Below are 18,880 nucleotides of genomic sequence, written 5' to 3' on the forward strand. Positions count from 1 at the left end.
GTCACACTGAGGGTGGCCGTATAAACAACTTTAACACTGTTACAAATTTTCGCCAAACTGTGAACCGACACCAATCAAGAATGACAAACACATTTCCCCAACCCCGCCCTCCTCAACCACCTCGTGCTCTCTCAGGGAGAGCATGTCCCAAATTCCAAGCTGCTGTTTTGAGGCATGTTAAAAATAATAATGCACTTTGTGACTTCAATAATAAATATGGCAGTGCCATGTTGGCATTTTTTTCCATAACTTGAGTTGATTTATTTTGGAAAACCTTGTTAAATTGTTTAATGCATCCAGCGGGGCATCACAACAAAATTAGGCATAATAATGTGTTAATTCCACGACTGTATGTATCTGTATCGGTTGATATTGGAATCGGTAATTAAGAGTTGGACAATATCGGAATATCGGATATCGGCAAAAAAGCCATTATCGGACATCTAACGAGAAGCTAGTTTGAATAATGAGACCTGCTTTATCGTAGTCCATTTCATCGTATATACCGGTACATCCTTTACATGTTGAAAAGCAGAAACTAAAACTAACAGACCCAAGACATTGAAGTCCCAAGCCGCTATAGTCCGGGAAAAGTTTTAACACTTTACATCCACCGGCAGAAGGAATCACCACAAAAACCTACAGGAAAAACACCTGGACATGACAATCAATCCCACAGCCCACAATACAAGACCAAAACGAAAAGCACAGCACTAAACCGGAGAGAATGGTGCGCACTGAACAGGGCACACGCAAAACCGGCACAAACATGGCAAGGTGGGACCTAAAAACAGACAGCCTAACAAGACCTTGACCACATCAAGGAACAATGCCCTTTAAACCAGGTTAAAAAAAAAAAACACAACACTGCCTAAGAGTTGTCTCTCTGTCTGGTCGATAAGATATGACGACCTGCTCAAAGACACAATCTTTATCCTTGATGTCGTTTGCGGCTTGAACCGAGCATGCAACCAATGTTGACGTCCTCACATCTCCCACAAGAATTTTACCATGTCTAATTTGATTTAGCGTTTTACTTTCTCTTTGTCATGATCCATTGCCCGTATCATGTTCTGTTTAGTTTTGTACTCCCTGAGTTCCTGGATTTGTGTTTTGGTTGCCATGGGTGCAGACTCGTTCCACCCGCCTCTGATTAAGGTTCGGCACGCTCACCTGCTGGCGGGCACTAATCAGAGAGCTACTTATTCCCACTGTTCACCACACTTGGTCTGGCTTCCTTATTTGCTTCCTTGTTACCTTGAGTATTTCTATGTTTCTTGATTGTAGTTCATGTGCTAAGCTTCGCCATAGCTCCCATGCTATCGGAACACTTTTCCGATGATTTATGGACAATAAATCATTTTCTTACCTGCACACTTTGTCCGGAGTTCCGTCTGCATCCCAGAAGAACGACCCACGCAGTAATATGCGACACCGACTTGACACTTTCTTTTTCTGGCCAATTTCCCTCAAAAATCTGCTTCAAGCTTGGGAAAAAAAATTTAAGGGCAAAAAAGTTAACTCATTAGCACCGTTGTACAGTAGCTGTCGTAGCAGAATGCTCCACGCTTTGCGCACACAGGCTACTGTATCCTTCCACTGTGCACGGTTTAACTAATCCACGAGCAAATCTAGTGTTTACAGACCAAAGGTATCTTTTAAATCAATTTATAGGAGCACTTTTCAAGTCGCTGAACGTCGTCACCGGTTTTCCAACATCCACCCCATACACATACAACATAGGATTCCATTATCACTGCAGAAGGTTTTAGGTCAAACGCTGTGTTTTCTGACCTTGGTCATCCTGACATTTCAAAAACATGTTTTTGTAAATCCATTCCAGAGAGATTTTTTGTGATATTTTACAATTATTAATGGTCATACAAGTGTTCTGTTAGTAGTATAATAATAACAATCTACCAACTTTGATAGCATTCTGTATGTTGATGCTTAAGACTGCTTTCAATGGTACTTCACATAACCTTCAGTTCTTATTAGTAGAGATGTTCTTCCTGTAGCCAAAACAAACAAAAAAAAACCAACTAAACACACAGTTCAAATATTGATGCTTCTCAACTGAGGTCAGGTTTTAGAGCAGTGGTTCTTAACCTGGGTTCGATCGAACCCTAGGGGTTCGGTGAGTCGGCCTCAGGGGTTCGGCTGAGCCTCCGCCGCGTGTAAATAAAAACTTCGGTCTTGAATTGGAAAAAAAAAAAAACATTTTATTTTCCACTAAAGAAGGGTTTGGTGAATGCTCATATGAAAATGGTGGGGTTCGGTAGCTCCAACAAGGTTAAGAACCACTGTACTGGAGTCTGTGAACATTGCTCCAAAGTCAGGATTTTATTTTATTTTATTTTTAATTTTTTTTATTATTAATGAAGTTAAGTTAAGTCAGGATTTTTTGTTGATTTAATGTGCATACAAAAGTAAACCTGGACAGGTGCAAAGGCAGCAATATATGATAAAACAAGACGGCAGCTAAAGAAGGACTTCCCTTTTCATCCCCGAAAAACCCGCCAGCTACTTTTGTCATAATTTTGCCAAGTAAAATTCTGATTATTATTATTACAATATTGCCAAAATTTTAAAGTTTTCTTATAAAATTGTGAATTTTGTCGAGTAAAATTACGACTCTTTTCATAAAATTGGCAAAATGCTAAGCTTTTCTTGTAAAACTGCAACTGTTATTCAGTAAAATTCCAACTTTTATCATTATATTGCACAAATGTTCAGTTTTTCTTGTAAAATTGTGACTTGCGTTGAGTAAAATTACGACCTTTATCGTAATATTTTTCGGAATTTTTCGGAGGTCTCAAGAAGGTAAAAATACAAGAATGAGTGTTTGTGTGTCCTTGTATTTCTACCCTTCTTGAGACATCAACAAGGAAAAGTACCGTCCATGTGAGGACCGGTGAACAAGTTAGGACCGAAATCATGGTCCCAAAACAGAAAACCATTGCATCTAATAGAGAGCCAAATACCAGAGCAGTGGTTCTTCACCTGGGTTCGATCGAACCCTAGGGGTTCAGTGAGTCAGCCTCAGGGGTTTGGTGGAGCCTCCGCCGCGGAGGTCAAGACACACCCGACTCATCGTGTAAATAAAAAGTTCTCCATATCGGCGTATTATGGATAACAGCAGAGGTCACACTGATTTTCAGGCGTGTGATTTGTTGTGAGTTCATGCACTGTGTTGGTTTTGTTCTTTGAACAAGGTGATGTTCATGCACGGTTCATTTTGTGCACCAGTAAAAAAAAAAAAAACATACAATTTTGTCTTGAATTTGAAAAAAACAAAAAAACATTTTCACTAAAGAAGGGTTCGGTGAATGCTCATATGAAAATGGTGGGGTTCGGTAGCTCCAACAAGGTTTAGAACCACTGTTTTAGAGGAAACCTTTAAGTCAAAATCCAGATATCAGATCCGATCGTTACAAGCTTAATAACAGACTATTTATTCTGCATAATCAATCGTACAACTACCATTTGGAACACCCTTCACGTACTTAAACTGGTTCAAAGTAGCAACGAAGGCTTGGTAGGGTGGCCACTCCTCCCAATGCCAACCCCAGTGTCGAAGCACTGGTGCCCAAAACTCCTCGCTTCCTGTGTGGGTGCTAATTTAGAGCAGATGGCACAAGCGACATAAAGGATCATCCGCAAACTTTTCCTTGCCAGTCAAGCACCGTGAGTTTGAATTTTTGGCGAGCATCTCTGACCTTGTCTTTGAGTTCTTTAGTTCCAAACACAGTGCCAAGAGTCGCGACAGAGAAGCAGTGTTCCCTGGGAGTCTTTGACTTTTTTTTTTCTCTCCCCACAGAGTTGTACAGTAGCTGTGTTTGACTAGAGCTCAGGGCGGGTTTAAAGCCTATGGCCACACCCAATGACACACAAACTGACGCCCTTATAGTCAGTTAATATTTGTGTTCAGTTGTAAGGCGGACACAAGCTGTCAAACAGACACATATTTATTTGTTTTTATAAAAGCCTCGCTGTTTTTGCAGCTATATATCTCTGCAGGTCTTTGTTTTAAACTTTAACTCACAGATGGCGACATTTAGCCTGTGGAATGAATTGTCACACGTCTTCATGTATTCACTGGAAAAAGTTTGTGCGGACTTTTGACCTCTGACATCAGTCTTGAAGCAGACAGACAAAGGGCCCGATCCACAAACCCCGTTTCCATATGAGTTGGGAAATTGTGTTAGATGTAAATATAAACGGAATACAATGATTTGCAAATCATTTTCAACCCATATTCAGTTGAATATGCTACAAAGACAACATATTTGATGTTCAAACTGATAAACGTTTTTTTTTTTGCAAATAATAATCAGAGGTGGGTAGTAACGCGCTACATTTACTCCGTTACATCTACTTGAGTAACTTTTGGGATAAATTGTACTTCTAAGAGTAGTTTTAATGCAACATACTTTTACTTTTACTTAAGTATATTTATAGAGAAGGAACGCTACTTTTACTCCGCTACTTTTATCTACATTCAGCTCGCTACTCGCTACTCATTTTTATCGATCTGTTAATGCACGCTTTGTTTGTTTTGGTCTGTCAGACAGACCTTCAAAGTGCCTGCCTTACTGGTGACGTTTCACTTCGTTCCACCAATCAGATGCAGTCACTGGTGACGTTGGACCAATCAAACAGATCCAGGTGGTCACATGACCTGACTTAAACAAGTTGAAAAACTTATGGGGGTATTACCATTTAGTGGTCAATTGTACGGAATGTGTACTGTTCTGTGCAATCTACTAATACAAGTTCCAATCAATCAATCAAAAGTGTGAAGGAAAAAAGATACTTTTTTATTCCAACCGTACATCCCGTCAAAAGCCTAAAGACTGACCGCACATGAGGACGTTCCTGTCTTCACAATAAAAGTGCCGCTCCATCGCGCCTGCGCTTTCAAAATAAGAGTCTCCGAAAGCCAGCGCAAACAAGCTAGCAAGCTACGGAGTTTGACGCCAATATATTTCTTGTAAAGTGTATAAAAACGAATATGGAAGCTGGAAAAAATAAGATGCCAAAAACTCACCACTATGTGGTATTAGACAGAAAGGAGGAACTTTTCTTCTCCTCCATTTGAAAACGTGGACGTTATCATCACTACTGTCTGATTACAATCAACGCAAGTCATCAGAATCAGGTAATACACCAACTTATATTCTAGTCTTCATGAAAGAAAGGAATCTATATGTTAAACATGCATGTATATTCATTAAAACACCTTTAACATGTAAACAAAAACAGCAAAATAAATACATATAAATTATATACTGTATATATCAATGTATATGTATATATATATATATATATATATATATATATATATATATGATATGAGTGTGTATGTTACTCATCAGTTACTCAGTACTTGAGTAGTTTTTTCACAACATACTTTTTACTTTTACTCAAGTAAATATTTGGGTGACTACTCGTTACTTTTACTTGAGTAATAAATCTCTAAAGTAACAGTACTCTTACTTGAGTACAATTTCTGGCTACTCTACCCACCTCTGATAATAATTAACTTTAGAATTTGATGCCAGCAACATGTGACAAAGAAGTTGGGAAAGGTGGCAATAAATACTGATAAAGTTGAGGAATGCTCATCAAACACTTATTTGGAACATCCCACAGGTGAACAGGCAAATTGGGAACAGGTGGGTGCCATGATTGGGTATAAAAGTAGATTCCATGAAATGCTCAGTCATTCACAAACAAGGATGGGGCGAGGGTTACCACTTTGTCAACAAATGCGTGAGCAAATTGTTGAACAGTTTAAGAAAAATCTTTCTCAACCAGCTATTGTAAGGAATTTAGGGATTTCACCATCTACGGTCCGTAATATCATCAAAGGGTTCAGAGAATCTGGAGAAATCACTGCACGTAAGCAGCTATGCCCGTGACCTTCGATCCCTCAGGCTGTACTGCATCAACAGTATCAGTGTGTAAAGGATATCCCCACATGGGCTCAGGAACACTTCAGAAACCCACTGTCAGTAACTACAGTTGGTCGCTACATCTGTAAGCGCAAGTTCAAACTCTCCTATGCAAGGCGAAAACCGTTTATCAACAACACCCAGAAACGCCGTCGGATTCGCTGGGCCTGAGCTCATCTAAGATGGACTGATACAAAGTGGAAAAGTGTTCTGTGGTCTGACGAGTCCACATTTTAAATTGTTTTTGGAAACTGTGGACGTCGTGTCCTCCGGACCAAAGAGGAAAAGAACCATCCGGATTGTTATCGGCGCAAAGTTGAAAAGCCAGCATCTGTGATGGTATGGGGGTGTATTAGTGCCCAAGACATCGGTAACTTACACATCTGTGAAGGCGCCATTAATGCTGAAAGGTACATACAGGTTTTGGAGCAACATATGTTGCCATCCAAGCAACGTTACCATGGACGCCCCTGCTTATTTCAGCAAGACAATGCCAAGCCACGTGTTACATCAACGTGGCTTCATAGTAAAAGAGTGCGGGTACTAGACTGGCCTGCCTGTAGTCCAGACCTGTCTCCCATTGAAAATGTGTGGCGCATCTATGAAGCCTAAAATACCACAACGGAGACTCCCAGACTGTTGAACAACTTAAGCTGTGCATCAAGCAAGAATGGGAAAGAATTCCACCTGAGAAGCTTCAAAAATGTGTCTCCTCAGTTCCCAAACGTTTACTGAGTGTTGTTAAAAGGAAAGGCCATGTAACACAGTGGTGAACATGCCCTTTCCCAACTACTTTGGCACGTGTTGCAGCCATGAAATTCTAAGTTAATTTGCAAAAAAAAATAAAATTTTTGAGTTTGAACATCAAATATGTTGTCTTTGGAGCATATTCAACTGAATATGGGTTGAAAATGATTTGCAAATCATTGTATTCCGTTTATATTTACATCTAACACAATTTCCCAACTCATGGAAACGGGGTTTGTATTTAAGGAGTTATCCGGCTTAATGTAGACATGGCCTGAGTCTCACATATTTAATGAGCTGCAAGTGACGTCAGTGAATTCAACCTATTAGATGAATTCTGTGTGTGCTATCAAGTTTGCACCTGTTTTAATACACGCAAGATCAGGCCCATTGGGTGCAAAACCTCTCAATGTATTATCATTGTTAAGCCAATTACACACTAAATTGTGTTAGAAGATGTCCTAAGCCAAATGAGTGGTTGGAACCCTTCAGCAGTCAACCTTAATGCCATAATTAGATTGTTTTAAATCGAATTTGCCGTTTGTGTGAAGAAAACAACGAAATATGCTTGAAGTTGTTCTGTTGCAGTGTGAAGATGACTCTTGGCTGAGCTTCCTCTCAGTCATTACCACACGTCTGCCAAGATTCTAAGCTCCAAGTCCGGGCAGCGGTATTAAAAAATAGCAACAGGAACCTCTAGAGGCGGGCATAGTCTGTCTGAGGAGGCTGGTTGACCTCCATTTTTTTAAATAACATTTTAATAGTACTAATATCTTGAGTGAAATTGCAATTTGTGCGACCTCAAAGGTATTCAACTTCAGTTCCATGTTGTGCCGTACGTATTATATTTTAAGCTTTGCTTAAACAGGAGGTGACTTGTAAGAGAGAGGACGTCATGTCAGTTGTCAGCATGTAGCCCAAAGCAGAGGTTCATTGGCCTTGACGGGAGTGTTGTCACCTCCCCGGGACTGCTTCTCTCGCTTCTCCTTGAGCACGCCAACCTTCTCAAAAAGTTTACTGACCGGTTGCATGACATTAGATTACCTTTTGGCCACGTTTTACTTCTGCCGCATTGGTGTGCATAATTAACGTTGCCATTATTTTTCAGTGATATATACAATGCAAGACCGGATTTAGACTTAAAGGGGAACATTATCACAATTTCAGAATTGTTAAAACCATTAAAAATCAGTTCCCAGTGGCTTATTTTATTTTTCGAAGTTTTAAAAAAAATTTTACCCATCACGCAATATCCCTAAAAAAAGCTTCAAAGTGCCTGATTTTAACCACCCGTCCATTTTCCTGTGACGTCACATAGTGAAGCCAACACAAACAAACATGGCGGAAAGAACAGCAAGCTATAGCGACATTAGCTTGGATTCAGACTCGGATTTCAGCGGCTTAAGCGATTCAACAGATTACGCATGTATTGAAACGGATGGTTGTAGTGTGGAGGCAGGTAGCGAAAATTAAATTGAAGAAGAAACTGAAGCTATTGGTTTGAACCGTATGCAAGAGAAACCGACGAAAACGACACGACAGCCAGCGACACGGGAGAAAGCGAGGACGAATTTGACGATCGCCTTCTAACCAACGATTGGTATGTGTTTGTTTGGCATTAAAGGAAACTAACAACTATGAACTAGGTTTACAGCATATGAAATACATTTGGCAACAACATGCACTTTGAGAGTGCAGACAGCCCAATTTTCATTAATTAATATATTCTGTAGACATACCCTCATGTCAGCAGGCCAGGGAAGCTAGGGTCGATATTCTTCTCTTGATCATCTTTGGGACGGTGTGAGCCAAGACATCCAGGGGGTTTAGCTCGCTCGTCTGCGGGAACAAACTTCCGCCATTGCTTGCCGTGCTACCGAGGCCCTTTGTCCCTGAATTGCTCACACACTCCGGCAGATTCAATGGGGGTCTGGCGGCAGATTTCTTTGACTTTATCGTTGGAAATGCATCTGCTTTGAGTGTCGCAGGATATCCACACATTCTTGCCATCTCTGTCGTAGCATAGCTTTCGTCGGTAAAGTGTGCGGAACAAACGTCCAATTTTGGGCCACTGGTGCAACTTGAATCCGTCCCTGTTCGTGTTGTTACACCCTCCGACAACACACCGACGAGGCATGATGTCTCCAAGGTACGGAAAACAGTCGAAAAAACGGAAAATAACAGAGCTGATTTGACTCGGTGTTTGAGAAATTGGCGGATTGCTTCCTGATGCGACGTCACGTTGTGACGTCATCGCTCCGAGAGCGAATATTAGAAAGGCGTTTAATTCGCCAAAATTCACCCATTTAGAGTTTGGAAATCGGTTAAAAAAATATATGGTCTTTTTTCTGCAACATCAAGGTATATATTGACGCTTACATAGGTCTGGTGATAATGTTCCCCTTTAATGAGCTTCGAATTCAGCGCGGGGCGATTCCTCCCTCTCAAACAAACAAGCGGCACTCGCTTGTTCTATCTAAATTTCGAATATGCATTATTCACAAAAATAATAATCACTTACATTACACTGCAAAAAGTCATTGTTCAAAAACAAGGAAAAAAAATAAAAAAATTAGGGGTATTTTATTTGAACTAAGCAAAATTATCTGCCAATAGAACAAGAAAATTTGGCTTGTCAAGACTTTCCAAAACAAGTAAAATTAGCCAACCTCAATTAACCCAAGAATACCTTTTAAAATAAGTATTTTCTCACTAATAACAAGTGCACTTTTCTTGATGGGAAAAAAAAATGAGACCGTTTTGCTCAATTTGTTGAAAAATATTCCAAAATTAAGTACATGCCAGTGCCATTAGCTTGACATAATGATATGCGCTCGGCGTCATGATTTTTTTTTTCATGCTTGAAGTAAGAAATTATTACTTTAAAAAAGTCGTTTTATGCTTGTGAGTGTTGATGACACAGCTTTGCAACAGTTGATATTCTAGTTTCAAGCATGTTTTTACTCAATATAGGTCATCAAATCTCAGCTACAAGCTGTAGTATCTTACTGAGATCATTTAGGACCAAAACCCTTAAAACAAGTAAAACACTCTAACATAAAATCTGCTTAGTGAGAAGAATTATCTTATCAGACACAAAATAAGCAAATATCACCCTTATTTGAGATATTTAATCTTATGATCACGACGCCGCTATAAATAGGTTGTAAGTCTTAGCACTTATAATAAAAATATTGCTAATACTCGAAATGTAAATGGAGTATTGTTGGCGCTTTTTGAATGGTTATATATTGGATTTTAAGGGCAAAATAGAGGAGCTCCCATTGGCCCCGCTGTAAGCGGACTTTTATTTAATTTTATTTACAAGTTAAAATGCATTAAAATAAAAAAACATCCATCGTTATGTCTTTAATAATGATTGTGAACGATAGGCAAACTTCCCCCAAAAAAAGTGCAGTTCCCCTTTAACCCAGAAGTCCCGCATGGTGAATACAGTACTTTTTATTATTACAGGCTAGTGGCTGTTTTCAAGTTGTCCTATATACTCAAATAAACCTTGACCTTGTTGACTAGAATGCTAAAAAATGTCCTTAGTAGCCAAAAAGTCATAAATAAATAAACTAGCTGTTGATATTACTATGGTAAAAGATCTGAACAGGTGACACATCAAAGAAGTGTTCCAAAAGTTTTAATTATTCCAATCCAATCAAATCCACTTTATTTATATAGCACATTTAAACAACTAAAATGTTTCCAAAGTGCTGCACAAAATATTAAAAACAACATTCAAATCAATCAATCAATCTATGTTAGGATAGAGTTCAAGAGTGGACCCCGGGATGCAGAGAATGGAGGCAATGTACGCAATAACAAATGAAAATATTTAATAAGTCCAAAATGGTAACTAAGGGTGATGGGGCAAAAGTGCACACCATGGGAAATATAACAAAAGTAGTCTCTTTCAGAGGTTGGCGGAGCAAAGGTCAGGACGCACACCGCGTGGCAAAAACTAGTCCTCTCAAAACAAGGTGGCTAGGAAAACAAAAACACAACGAGGTCAATATTACAGAAATATGCGAAGGCAACATACCAGGGAAGCAGAATCAAGGTAGCACATGTCAGAGCGGAGTTCAGGAACAATAACCGGCAGGGACCAGCTGGTGGAGACGCGCTTAAATGCTACCAGGAAGTGATTAGCAGCAGGTGTGCCTCGTTGGGGACAAAAGACTGAGGAAGAAACTGAAAAACCAATAGAGAAGGCAGGGAGAAGACAACAAACATAACACAATGTTTATTCATATAGCCCTAAATCACAAGTGTCTCAAAGGGCTGCACAAGCCACAAGGACATCCTCGGTACAGAGCCCTCATAAGGGCAAGGAAAAACTCACAACCCCAATGGGACGTCGATGTGAATGACTATGAGAAACCTTGGAGAGGAGACCGGATGCAATGGATGTCTAGTGGGTCTGACATAATATTGTGAAAGTCCAGTCCATAGTGGATCTAACATAATAGTGAGAGTCCAGTCCATAGTGGGGCCAGCAGGAGACCATCTCGAGCGGAGACGGGTCAGCAGCGCAGAGATGTCCCCAACCAATGCACAGGCGAGCGGTCCACCCCGGGTCCCGACTCTGGACAGCCAACACTTCATCCATGGTCACCGGACCTGTGTTTCCCCCTCCACAAGGGAGAGGGGGGCAGAGTAGATAAGAAAAGAAACGGCAGATCAACTGGTCTAAAAAGGGGGGTCTATTTAAAGGCTAGAGTATACAAATGAGTTTTAAGATGTGACTTAAATGCTTCTACTGAGGCAGCATCTCTAACTGTTACCGGGAGGGCATTCCATAGTACTGGAGCCCCAATAGAAAACGCTCTATAGCCCGCAGACTTTTTTGGGGGCTCTGGGAATCACTAATAAGCCGGAGTTCTTTGAACGCAGATTTCTTGCCGGGACATATGGTACAATGCAATCGGCAAGATAGAATAGAATAAATACTATCCTTAGCTCCACCAATGACTGAATAAAAACAAAATAAATAAATATAAAAACAATATCAAAATAAATATAATTAAAAAGGATAAAACCAGTTAAAACAATAAATAGAAACAACAATTTAAAAACACAGGACCACACAACTCACGTAGTGTTAAAAGCCAGAGAATAAAAGTTGGTCTTAAGACGAGACTTAAAACACTCAGTTTGAACATGGAGGACCCAGACCCTGAATTTGGACATGCCTACAGCAGTCACTTCCATGCATTTATCTTATCAATCAATAAACAGACTCTAACGCAGTGAATAACATCTGCTTCTGGAAATTCTTGAATAGCAGAATTCCTCTCTGACCCTCGCCCCCTTTTCAAAGATGAATTATTGTGGCAGACACACTCTTTTTTTTTTTTTGACATACTGTAGCTCCCAGCTATTTTGTTTTAGGAATGCTCTTTTTCTGTCTTCCCGTTTTTGATTTGATCTTTTTCTCTCCACAGAAAAGCCCTGCTCCTCACGGACAAGAAGAGGACATACCTGCCCTGTCATAACAGGTAAGATGCTTGTTGGGATGTGAACACAACTACAGTTATCCCTTTCCTTTACGCCTCTTTGTTTCTGTTGTATCAGCTTCCTCTTTGTTTGCACTGATAAGTATTTTGCTGACACGTTGAAACTGCAGCGGGTTAATTAAGCATGTTCACCTAGACGGGCAAAGGTTTTGGGAGACATTTCTACTCTAAATCATTTATCTGGGGTTGGCCCAGACTCCTCAGTTTGTGCTGAATCCAAATATTCTTTCTTAGCAAGACCTTTTGGGCAATTGGATGCTGTAACCATTTGTGACAGGCTGGACCTTAAAGCAGTGGTTCTTAACCTTGTTGGAGGTACCGAACCCCACCAGTTTCATATGCGCATTCACCGAACCCTTCTTTAGTTAAAAATAAACATTTTTATTTTTCTCAAATTCAAGAAAAAGTTATGTTTTTTTACTGGTGCACAAAATGAACCGTGCATGAACATCACCTTGTTCAAAGAACAAAACCAACACAGTGCATGAACTCACAACAAAATACACACTTTACACACATTACCATGAATTGATTGACGTGGACCCCGACTTAAACAAGTTGAAAAACGTATTCGGGTGTTACCATTTAGTGGTCAATTGTACGGAATATGTACTGTACTGTGTAAACTGTACTGTTTCATATAATGTATTCTCTTCCTTTGCAATCTGCTAGTAAATGTTTCAATCGATCAATTAAACAACCTGCAAATCAGATGGAAAATTACAGGGAACATTGTTTGGGGGTATCCATAATACACTGATAGGGAGAAGTTTTTATTTACACGATAAGTCGGATGTGTCTTTACCTCCGTGGCGGAGGCTCCGCCGAACCCCTGAGGCCGACCTCCCGAACCCCTAGGGTTCGATCAAACCCAGGTTCAGAACCACTGCCTTAAAGGCCTACTGAAATGCGATTTTCTTATTTAAACGGGGATAGCAGGTCCATTCTATGTGTCATACTTGATCATTTCGCGATATTGCCATATTTTTGCTGAAAGGATTTAGTAGAGAACATCGACGATAAACTTTGCAACTTTTGGTCGCTGATAAAAAAGCCTTGCCTGTACCGGAAGTAGCAGACGAGTAGCGTGACGTCACAGGTTGTGGAGCTCCTCACATCTGCACATTGTTTACAATCATGGCCACCAGCAGCGAGAGCGATTCGGACCGAGAAAGCGGCGATTTCCCCATTAATTTGAGCGAGGATGAAAGATTTGTGGATGAGGAAAGTGAGAGTGAAGGACTAGAGGGCAGTGGGAGCGATTCAGATAGGGAAGATGCTGTGAGAGGCGGGTGGGACCTGATATTCAGCTGGGAATGACTAAAACAGTAAATAAACACAAGACATATATATACTCTATTAGCCACAACACAACCAGGCTTATATTTAATATGCCACAAATTAATCCCGCATAACAAACACCTCCCCCCTCCCGTCCATATAACCCGCCAATACAACTCAAACACCTGCACAACACACTCAATCCCACAGCCCAAAGCACCGTTCACCTCCCTAAAGTTTATACAGCACATATATTTCCCCCAAATCCCCAAAGTTACGTACGTGACATGCACATAGCGACACACACGTACGGGCAAGCGATCAAATGTTTGGAAGCCGCAGCTGTATGCGTACTCACGGTACCGCGTCTGCGCATCCAACTCAAAGTCCTCCTGGTAAGAGTCTCTGTTGTCCCAGTTATCCACAGGCCAATGGTAAAGCTTGACTGTCATCTTCCGGGAATGTAAACAATGAAACACCGGCTGTGTTATCCGGCACAACAGTCAAGGGGTGCATTCTACGGCGGGGGTGCGTTATCCGGCACAACACCTGCCGCAATACACCGCTTCCCACCTACAGCTTTCTTCTTTGCCGTCTCCATTGTTCATTGAACAAATTGCAAAAGATTCACCAACACAGATGTCCAGAATACTGTGGAATTTTGCGATAAAAACAGACGACTTAATAGCTGGCCACCATGCTGTCCCAAAATGTCCTCTACAATCCGTGACGTCACGCACAGGCGTCATCATACTGAGACGTTTTCAGCAGGATATTTCGCGCAAAATTTAAAATTGCACTTTAGTAAGCTAACCCGGCCGTATTGGTATGTGTTGCAATGTTAAGATTTCATCATTGATATATAAACTATCAGACTGCGTGGTCGGTAGTAGTGGGTTTCAGTAGGCCTTTAAAGCAAAAGGTTATTGATGAAACTTTCAGGAAATGTCAGAAGTGGTATACAAAGCAGGTGATTTGATTTTGGAGATGACACGAATCATCGTCTGAATTTAGGATTTGTTGATAAGATTCCTCGCTATTTGTTGATAAAGCCTGGCGGAGGGCTGCACTCTCTGAGTGCTTTCCTAGTTTAGTATGCAGCCGTCTGTAAAAAAAATAAAAAATAAAAGTGGTTACCATGCCTTACATAGACAAAAACTCTCACAGGAAATTAGCATGACGTAACCAAAAAAGAGACGATCTAATTAGGAGTGACAGACAGGCGGTGGGAACGATCTAGTGCAGGGTTCTTTAAAATCAAATCAAATCAACTTTATTTATAAAGCACATTTAAAATTTACCACTGACTTTAAAGGGGAACTGCACTTTTTTTTGGAACTTTGCCTATCGTTCACAATCATTAAGAAAGACACGTTGACAAATTGAGTTTTTTTTAATGCATTCTAAATATTAAATAAATTCGATCAAAAGTCTGCTTACAATGGAGCCTATTCTGCCTTTAGAGCCCCTAAAAAACACCTAAACACCTCCATTAGGGTTTTATATACAGTCATGGTCAAAAGTTGACATACACTTGTAAAGAACATAATGTCATGGCTGTCTTGAGTTTCCAATAATTTCTACAACTCTTATTTTTTTGTGATAGAGTGATTGGAGCACATACTTGTTGCTCACAAAAACTTTCATGAAGTTTGGTTATTTTATGAATTTATTATGGGTCTACGGAAAATGTGACCAAATCTGCTGGGTCTAAAGTATACATACAGCAATGTTAATATTTGCTTACATGTCCCTTGGGAAGTTTCACTGCAATAAGCCATCCACAAGCTTCTGGTTGAATTTTTGACCAATCCTCTTGACAAAATAAGTGCAGTTCAGCTAAATGTGTTGATTTTCTGACATGGACTTGTTTCTTCAGCATTGTCCACACGTTTAAGTCAGGACTTTAGGAAGGCCATTCTAAAACCTTAATTCTAGCCTGATTTAGCCATTCCTTTCCAACTTTTGACGTGTGTTTGGGGTCATTGTCCTGTTGGAACACCCAACTGCGCCCAAGACCCAACCTTCGGGTTGATGATTTTAGGTTGTCCTGAAGAATTTGGAGGTAATCCTCCTTTTTCATTGTCCCATTTACTCTCTGTAAAGCAGCAGTTCCATTGGCAGCAAAACAGGCCCAGAGCATAATACTACCACCACCATGCTTGACGGTAGGAATGGTGTTCCTGGGATTAAAGGCCTTACCTTTACTCCTCCAAACATATTGCTGGGTATTGTGGCCAAACAGCTCAATTTTTGTTTCATCTGACATCACATGGACAAATATAAAACCTTGTGGGGGAAAGTTCTGTGGTCAGATGATTTTAAGCATACGCGGCGCATTAATTTCAAAAATGCATCACGACATTAGCTTAGTTTTTCTTCATCACTGATTTCTGCTCACTGCAGACTTTATGAGAGCCAACAAACATAATAAAACAGCACTTACTGTACAAGGTCTGCTGTCATTAGGGTGCCGACTGCTTGGATGTTCGTGTTGTTCTTGCCATTTTCGGGTCCTAAATGGTTGTCAAGTGTCCCAACTTGTCAGATTATATTCTCAGCCATCTACTTTTCAGGTGAGAGGCATTATTTATGATCTACAATAAACTTAAAGGGAGCAGGGAAGCGAGAAATCAGCAGACCACTAGATGATGTAAACATAGGGACACGCGGAAGGGATCATGTCGCCGCTATAAATAGTTTGTCTGCGTTAGTGCTTATAATAACAACATCACTAATACTTGGTGAATGTTCAAGTCATGGAATGGCAATGGAGTATTTTTGAATGGTTATATATCGAATTTTATGGGCGGAATAGTAGAGCGCCCCATTGGCTTGTCTATAAGCGGACTTTTATTTACATTTATTTAATATTCAGAATGCATTAAAAAAAAAAAGACGTCATGTTTTTCATAATGATTGTGAACGATAGGCAGAATTCCCCAAAAAGTGCAGTTCCCCTTTAACAATTTCTCGACCATATTTAGTCAACGAAATGTAAACACAAAAGTACATATTTGACCACTTATATATTTTTTTTACATTTTAGCTGAGTTTCCTCTTGCAGTCTCAGTACAATCGCCACTGGTTGGATAAATATTGATAGTTATTCCAAGACATTTAAATTTCTGGATGGATTTGCGGGGTTAATGTACAGTTTTTTAAAAGTGTAATTAACCAAGCATTGTCAGGATTCATTCCTGGAGTTTGTAATTGGTATAAAAATGTAACATTGTAACAACTTGGCGGAAAATAAGGTATTTGTAAAAATGCTAAAAAACTGAATATTGATTCAATACCTCTAATACTCATCTTTATAGGTGACTGTGGTGGTTTGCGGGATGGGTATTGACACAATTGTCCAATTTATATAATTGGCCATGCTGCATTTGCAGTAGAGTAACTAAATGTGTTACGCAAAAAAATATAAAAAATAAAATATATATATACCTAGTGTGTGAATGTTGTCTGTCTATCTGTGTTGGCCCTGTGATGAGGTGGAGACTTGTCCAGGGTGTACCCCGCCTATCGCTCGAATGCAGCTGAGATAGGCTCCAGCGACCCCGAAAGGGACAAGCGGTAGAAAATGGATGGATGGATGGATTTTAAGGCCCCCCCCCCCATAGAAGACCTCTGATCTAGTGTTTTCCTATTCATTCCGTCCAGATGGCCCTCATTGCTACGCTATGTGCTGGTAGCTCAAACATGGGAAGAAAGCATCCATCCATCCATTTTCTACCGCTTGTCCCTTTCGGAGTCGCGAGAGTCTAGAACAGACCTGGGCAAATTAAGGCCCGGGGGCCACATGCGGCCCGTTAAGCTTTTCAATCTGGCCCGCCGGACATTCGCAAATAATTTTTTTAGATCTTTAAGATGGAAACTGTAGCTGTTATTATGATGTGCAGTGATGTTTTCTAACGACCGTAAGTCTTGAACTATACTAAGTATTTCAATGGTTGGAATCTGCGCTTATGGATGATATACTAGTTACTCATCATCAGCCGTTGTCAGTCCACTGCTGGACGAAAGCCTCAGCATGTTTCTGCCATAGTGAACGATCTCTAGCTGCTCTCTGCCACTGCACTGTTCCCTCTGGAACTGCTGGGGACTGGGGGCCGTCTTCTTGGCGTAATTTTCATGCTGGTTATTAGCCTACACCTTCCACGCTGGCTTGGTGCGGGTTGGAAGGGGTATTTTATATGAGAGATCCTTCTCCTAGACTAATTGCCTTACTGGGCTGTTGAACTTAGTCTGTCCTGTTGGTTGTCCGCGCCCCAATTACCCAGGGACCCGCTCAGCTTTATGGCACTGACCGCCCGCCAGTCACAAGAGAAGGTGCAAACGGTTCTTTGTGTGCATTTTATAGACATTAGTTGGTACTCACTAACCCCACACACAACCTCCAATCTCATCCCTGGATGTAGTTTAACGTCATACCCAGGACCATACCAGTTACTATGGTAATCTAATTAGTTACTATGGTCATGTGATGTCATGGCAGTGTGGGCGGGAAGCGTTTCCACAGACGCGGAAGGAGATTTTCACAACAAAGTTCTAAAGCTTAGTGATATATCAGATTGTAGGTGGGTTTATTTTGTACCCTTCGCGCTCATATTTCACTGTTTGTTGCCTTTTTGATGCGTTTCCCTTGATTGTAAAATATGTCGATCGAAAAGTGGTGTGACGTTCATATGTTGTCAATATTCAGTGTTTTATCCTTCATAGAAAAATGTAAAATTCCATTACGTTTTTTAAGTCGGTCTGTCATGACGTTTTTAGCATTCAATCAGACATTATTGTGAGGTTTTGTGTTAGTGTTCCTAAAAATAGATATACCGGCCCCCAGACACATTTTTTTCTCTGAGTCAAAATAATTGCCCAGGCCTGGTCTAGAACCTATTCACGCTGTGAATACAAAACAAAACACAATATGAATCATTAGGGTTTGTAATGAAGTACAACACAGATTTTTAAGCCAGTGACCTGACCTCAGAAATGTTCTTCTGAATAAACAATCTAAATCTTGTAGAAACTCTACCCAGAATTGCGGAACCTGAAGCAGCCAAGGGGAGACCAACTCCATAGTCTTCCTTTTTCCCACTTTATGCTGTGTCCCAATACTTCTGTTCGTGCATCTCCTGGAGACCTGGCCAACAGCAAAGCTGGTCTACCGAATTGTCTTGCTTTGCTTTGTGCAACCGGAGTGACGTTGTGAGAGGTCGGTGATGGCATGCGGGCCCTTGGCGGGTAGCAGCCGATTTGCTGGTGGGTTCTCAGCGCGGGTGACGGTGAATCAAGCGTGACTGTCACAGAGTGAAGCCCGCTGCAGGGAAGGGATGTTGTTTTGGTGTCAACATCGCTGCTTTTTGC

General features: G+C 40.6%; 1 protein-coding gene across 7 annotated transcripts in view; it reads left to right on the forward strand.

The window, feature by feature from the left end:
- LOC133622495 (microtubule-associated protein tau-like) overlaps nt 1–18,880 on the forward strand; it is a 130,619-nt gene that overhangs the window by 34,980 nt on the left and 76,759 nt on the right. For all 7 annotated transcript variants that reach the window (XM_061985299.2, XM_061985301.2, XM_061985302.2 and 4 more), the window contains exon 2: nt 12,158–12,211. The gene's annotated coding sequence lies outside the window, so the exon portion shown is untranslated. The remainder of the gene's footprint in view (nt 1–12,157; nt 12,212–18,880) is intronic.

This window comes from Nerophis lumbriciformis, linkage group LG23 (assembly GCF_033978685.3).
Source record: "Nerophis lumbriciformis linkage group LG23, RoL_Nlum_v2.1, whole genome shotgun sequence".
Taxonomy (NCBI): Eukaryota; Metazoa; Chordata; class Actinopteri; order Syngnathiformes; family Syngnathidae; genus Nerophis; species Nerophis lumbriciformis.